This window comes from Vespa velutina, chromosome 18 (genome assembly GCF_912470025.1).
Source record: "Vespa velutina chromosome 18, iVesVel2.1, whole genome shotgun sequence".
Lineage (NCBI taxonomy): Eukaryota > Metazoa > Arthropoda > Insecta > Hymenoptera > Vespidae > Vespa > Vespa velutina.
The window spans coordinates 4174221-4180220 of NC_062205.1; the positions used below are offsets into that span (position 1 = coordinate 4174221).

Below are 6000 nucleotides of genomic sequence, written 5' to 3' on the forward strand. Positions count from 1 at the left end.
CAACAAGTATCTCGATCGAATCTTTCTCAAGGGACTCTCGTAGGATTTAATCGTCGATATCAACTCGATTCGCAAAGAAATAAGGCATCCTTCCTCAGATTGGAAAACTATCGACAGATCGATCGATGTCAACGATGATTATATGTATATACATACATGAATACATATATATATATATATATATATATATATATATATATATATATATATATATATATATGTCATCGATCCTTAACGCGCGTACACATGTCGGTATAGAATTTTAAGAAGGAAAAAAGAATTTTAAGAAGAAAATTACGATTACTCGAATCAATCTTCCTAGTCGATTTGGCCTCGAAAGAATATATTTTGACGAGATCGTACGATCCGATCGTTACGCCAAGGTGCATTACCACCGGGTCGATGGCTAATGATTAATGGTTTAGTAAAATGGAGAAGGCTTTCTCTCTCTCTCTCTCTCTCGCACAAATGAGTTTTTTTCCAAACTTCGTGCGATTCAAGAACTAAAAAAAGGGCTGTAAAAAGGATAGGAAAAAGGTATACGTATATACTGGTCGCGCGAGATAGCGTGGCACGAATGTTTTCGAAAAAGAATCATAATCCGTAGTATTGTCTTGAAATGATAAATTAAACAAATTAAACCGGTGCTTATATTGGTGCATCGAAATCCTTGAATTCAATGACTCGTAGAAATGCAAATTTTCAAGATTCCTCTTGGTTATCGATTTTCTTCGGGTAAGTCCATTTACACGGCTGTTCAATGCTAATGTTTAATTCATCTAACCGATCAATTCTAATCTCCTAAATTGACAATCGTCTTAATGCTAGTTTCCCTCGGTCCCTTTGAATAATTCTCACGAAAGATATCTTCCTGCGATTTTCTCAATTTTATTATAAAGGAAAAAAGGAATTCTTCGACGCGTTATCGTGTCTCGAACTTCCAAAAAACCGTCCGACTATGAGCCAATGACTAATTTCTATTCTGAAATTCCATTTCTCTTTTCGTGACTTCTTCAATCGCCACAGGTCGAGGAAAGATTCCTTGACCGGTTATAATCGGACATTATTGTGTCTTGTCTCGGCGAGAAAAGAAAAAAAGGACAAAAAAAGAAAAAGAAAAGGGAAAAAAGCGAGTTTGTCAAATTGCAACGTCGACGGGTGTGGTGGCTTTATGATGTAGCGTGTAACCGTAGCGTTAACAAAATCGTATTAATGTATAATTTCCGGGGCGATGTAATTACCGCGCTGAAATTATACCTCATTTGCTGACGTCGTCGTCTTCGAGCTATCTTCATTGTTATTAGCGTTTTCTCGGATGGAAATTACCTTCTCTGACGATTTCTACAAACTATTAAAATTCTTCAGAAGAATTCAAGTTATTTGGGAAGAAGAAAAGGTAATATCGAAAATCGTATCTCGCTATCGATTTAATAAACATTTTATTACAACAATCGAACGATTCTCATTTGAAAGAAGGCGAAACTTTTTTAAAATTCCTCTTATGATGATTCTTCTTTTCCCTATCGAGGAGTAGAGTCCCGTCTCCTTCGGAGAATTTATATCCATAAATAACTATAAAATTGGAAAAAAGTAGAAGCTGTTCTGCGTGATAGCATCGACTCGAACGAATCGGCTATTTTTTTTTTAATTGACATTAAATAGAACGCTTTCTTTCGTGGACATTTGCTTTCGTCCGACGGCACTTGATAAAATTCTAAGACGACGAGAGGTGATTAGTTAGAGGTTCGAATGTATCTTTGCCAAGAAGACGTTCCCTCTGGCAATTTTTCGATATAATCTTTCGTTAGTACAAGAGAAGAAAACTGATAGAGAAAAAAGGAAGAGCGAGAAATGTAGAGGAGAAGATGATACCTTGGAATTAATCTGCCGCCTTTCTCGAGTGAAATGCATTAGCGAGCGAGCTTAATACTCTCTCTCTCTCTCTCTCTCTCTCCCCCTCTCTCGACACAGATTATAAATTATTTAATTAAGTGCTCTTTCAAGGTAGACAGATGCATCGTTATGTTTGAATATGTTGAAAAGGTAAGAACGATCGAGTCTTCGAAGGAATCTACGAAAGTTAATTAGAGGAACATGGAAAGAGTAAAAAGGGTAAATGATCTTTTCGGAAAATATCGCGGAGTCTCTTTAGACGCAGCTTGAACGTATAACAATACTCTGATTTCTCGAACGTAAAATTTGATATTGAAATATCAAACGATGGAATGGCACGGATACACAAATATAAATAACGCTTACCGTTATCTACGCTATCTCATTTTACAACGTTCTTTAAAACATTTTTCTCTGCTTACATTCCTTTCGCGTTACGATACGACAGAAAATTTGAAAATCGCAATCCGATCCTAACGGGATAACTACAGTGAGTTATCCCGTGGCATCTAAGAATCAAGAAGGTGTCTACTACGATGTCCGTCGGTGCGATATATGCCGTTATTTGCATATGCGAATATTCGTAAAAAGAGAGAAAGGTTTTAACGAAAATAAAGGCCTTTGCGGCGAAATAAAAATGAAAGGAACGAGAATTGTAAAAGAGTCTGCTGTCTCGTACACGGTCAAATGTCATACGACTCGGTTATTCCTTTTATCATCGATTAATTAATTCGTGGTGAGCCAACATTATAATATTAATATAAGCATCATTATATAAAGAGTATCTATATAAGGATAATATAACCGGATAAAATTCATAAGCGAACGAGAAAAAAGAAGATATTTATTTCTTTTCGATAAAAGCTCCGTCAATATTCATTCTTGCACGAAGAGAATACTATAGTTTTTTGTGTTATCGATGATTATACATTTACAAGATTTCCTTGTCAGATCATCGAAAAGCCTTAAGGATATTTGAAGGAAAATCAAAATACCTTGCGCGTATTTCGCACAGGAACGTCAGGATACTGAAGTAACTTTATTTACGAGGACAGGGTGAAGCGGGAAATCGATAATCGATGGTTCGACTTTCCGGGAACCAACAAAATCCCCTTCGATGTCTATTCTGCTACGTTTTCCATAACTCGTCATTCAACGCACGTGCGCCGATGGAATAACATTTGAAACTCGTAAATATATCGTCAGGTATATCAATGCCACGAAGTTTTCGTCATTTTCGTCTCTCTCTCTCTCTCTCTCTCTCTCTCTCTCTCTCTCTCTCTCTCTCATGATAAAAATGAAATCCCGTTGCCGCCATCCGTCGAACGAGATTCGAATTCTTCGGCGTCCGAAGGAAAAAGGAACAAAAGACCGACAAAACAATATCCAAATGAGAAAATTGTTTAACCTAATTGGACTTTGCGAACCCGATATCCGGTATAGAAAGAGTTTATTATTGATTTTAAGAAGAAAAATAATTCGAATACCTGCCCAAGTAGTTTGATGTTTCGTAAAAAGAAAAATATAATTTATGATATAATTGAAAAAATTTTACTAAGTATTACACTTAATTTCATTCCCATCTACGAGGAATTCTCTCCATCGAGATGAATCTCCGTCGTTATTCATTGATACGAAGATGAATCGATAGATGTTCGGAAAAAAGTGACGATACGAAGGATGCTTCCTTATCGATAACATTCCAAAGAGGAGATTGGCCTTTGATAGATATTACGACGGTAGTCGTGCTGCTGCTAGCGAATGGCTTTAAGGAGAGCAAGGCCACCTACCGATAGGATAGGATATGATCGAAAAAGAAAGAAAATAACGTAGAAAGATTCTCTGTTTGTACGGACAACGAGTGTGGTCGATCGACACGCGACCGTTAAAAAAAAAGAGAGAGGGAGAGAGAGAGAGAGAGAGAGAGAGAAAAAAAAGAAATCGAATGTAGTCCTGTCACGAGCAACCTTCACGACAAATTACGTTAACTTCGTAGAGGTCGTCGAATGATAGTATATCGGATTCCTCTCCTCTATTCTCTTATTTTAAACGTTTAGAAAAAGGTTGAATCAGGTCTCAGAGAATGACGGATCGACCGACTTATATCGAGCCTTCGGAACAACGATCGAAGGAGGAGGTAGTAGGAGGAGTATATTTGGCCTTGAGGAAAATTCTCGACGGTACGAGCGTGTCCTTTAACGAGTTTACCGATCCAACGGCAATGACAGCGGCAACGACAACGCTTCTCCCAATTTTGTTTTCGAGAAGATCATCGGCGAACCCCAGGCCGATCGATCTTGCCCTCCTGCTCTTCGAGAAATAAATTCAGATCTCTTCGTGATACTAATCTCACGTTTAGTATTCTATCGAAATTTTTTGTTCCTTTCGCCCTCGAATATTCTCTCTCTCTCTCTCTCTCTCTCTCGAGGTCGGTAAATTTCACTCGGGATATCTCCCCTCCGGAGATATTGTCCTGAGGGGAGCTGCCGAAAATTGTCCAAGAGAAAGACGATTCTACTCGAGCATTTTCTCAATGGTTAAAACATTGACATTATATCGTTTATGGTATAACACGCTTCAATCTAGTATTTAAATCTTACTCCTACAGCTTGTAAGCGAAAATTGTTCTATGGTAGGAACTAAAAAAGATTATACCGAGAAACATGCCTCGAGCGAATCTCCCGGTAAAGAGGGAAGGACGACGAACGCTGATGAAACGGGAAACGATGTTAAGGACGGAAAGGGAGCTATCGTATCCGAGAATGGTGAGGAGAAAACGAATGAGAAAAACAAAACGAATGCCAGACGAGTGAAATTTTCCTTAGGCGAGGAGACTACCATTTTCCCTAGCTCAGAAGAGATAGGTCGTTATCGGAGAATTTTCGCCTCTACATAAGTATATATTATCGTTAAGAAAATAGAAAGGGGAAAAAAAAGAAACGAAAAGAAAACTAATAAACGAAAACTCCTCTCAGAAGATACGAAAAATCAAGAAGAAGGGAAAGAGTCCTGCTTTAATGTGCAGGACGAAGTGTGCACGACGAAGAAGTTTCTTTATTATTGCGCGGTTCATCTGGTAGCATATAGCATTTGTATTTTGATCATTGTCACGACGATCGTTACGGGCTATTCCATGGCACATTGAAGATTTTACCTTAACGAGCTATTAATCGCGCCTAAACGATATGACGTAATCGATGTAAAGAAAAAATAAAAAAAAAAAAAAAGAAAGAAAGAATTTGTAATCGTACAACGTAGTGCGCGACACGAAACGCGTACCATATCCTTGAGTAAATATTACCTAATTATTACATTTAACGACAATGAAACGAAGATTGAGCGATCGTTAAACTCTCTCGCGTGTTATTCGATCGATCGCATTCGGCGTCGATCTTCGTTTCTCCTTGGCGCTCGCTCTTTCTCTCCATTATACCCTTCTATCTATTCCCTCTAATTCTCCCGCCCACCTACCGTGCGTCTCCCTTTACATAGATATGTAGATATCTATGTAATCCCTCGTCAGCTGATCTCCCGTAGCTCCTTAAACGGCCGTAAGCTTCGCTTTCTACGAACGTAGGACATAGACGGAAATATCGATGGTAGGAGTCACCGATCCGACGACGAGTATCGATCCGAATACCGAATTGAAACTGGACGACGACTGACATATCGATTCGACTGTATGTCCTACTTTCGTTAAATAGACAACCATAAAGGATACCACTTTTAACTTCCTTCCATCTCCCTTTCCTCTTGGTTAGGACTTTAAGTAGACTTTTATACCTCGAGGCGCTATGGGGACGTAACAACCAAAGGGGTTCTAACGAAGAAAACGAGAGAGAGAGAGAGAGAGAGAGAGAGAGAGAGAGAGAGAGAGAGAAACGACTTTTTCACTCTCCCTCTCTTGATCGACATTACCGACATCCCGATAGTAACTCGTTCACCGATGCTCCCCGTCAAACTTTCTCGAATAAAATCGTATGAAGGGTCACCATCGAACTAAATTTAATGGACCAAACTTTACGCTAATTACATTGCTCGAAGCGCGCTTACGTACCCTTTTATACGGCTATTTGATTTCTTCTTTTTTTCATTTCATTTATTTTC

The 6000-nt window shown here is 38.6% G+C and overlaps 3 protein-coding genes across 8 annotated transcripts in view; 2 read left to right on the top strand and 1 right to left on the bottom strand.

Moving 5' to 3' along the window:
• LOC124955297 overlaps positions 1–6000 on the top strand; it is a 35854-nt gene that overhangs the window by 27395 nt on the left and 2459 nt on the right. The window contains exon 9 of one of the 2 annotated variants that reach the window (XM_047509515.1): positions 1027–3815. The exons of the other annotated variant lie outside the window; for it this stretch is intronic. The gene's annotated coding sequence lies outside the window, so the exon portion shown is untranslated. Of the gene's footprint in view, positions 1–1026; positions 3816–6000 lie in introns of those variants that run through there. 2 annotated transcript variants of the gene reach the window in all.
• LOC124955298 (beta-3 adrenergic receptor-like) overlaps positions 1–6000 on the bottom strand; it is a 24244-nt gene that overhangs the window by 14893 nt on the left and 3351 nt on the right. The window lies entirely within an intron of this gene.
• The window catches only part of LOC124955305 (phytanoyl-CoA dioxygenase, peroxisomal-like), a 25490-nt gene that overhangs the window by 14720 nt on the left and 4770 nt on the right, over positions 1–6000 (top strand). The gene's annotated exons all lie outside the window — the stretch shown is intronic.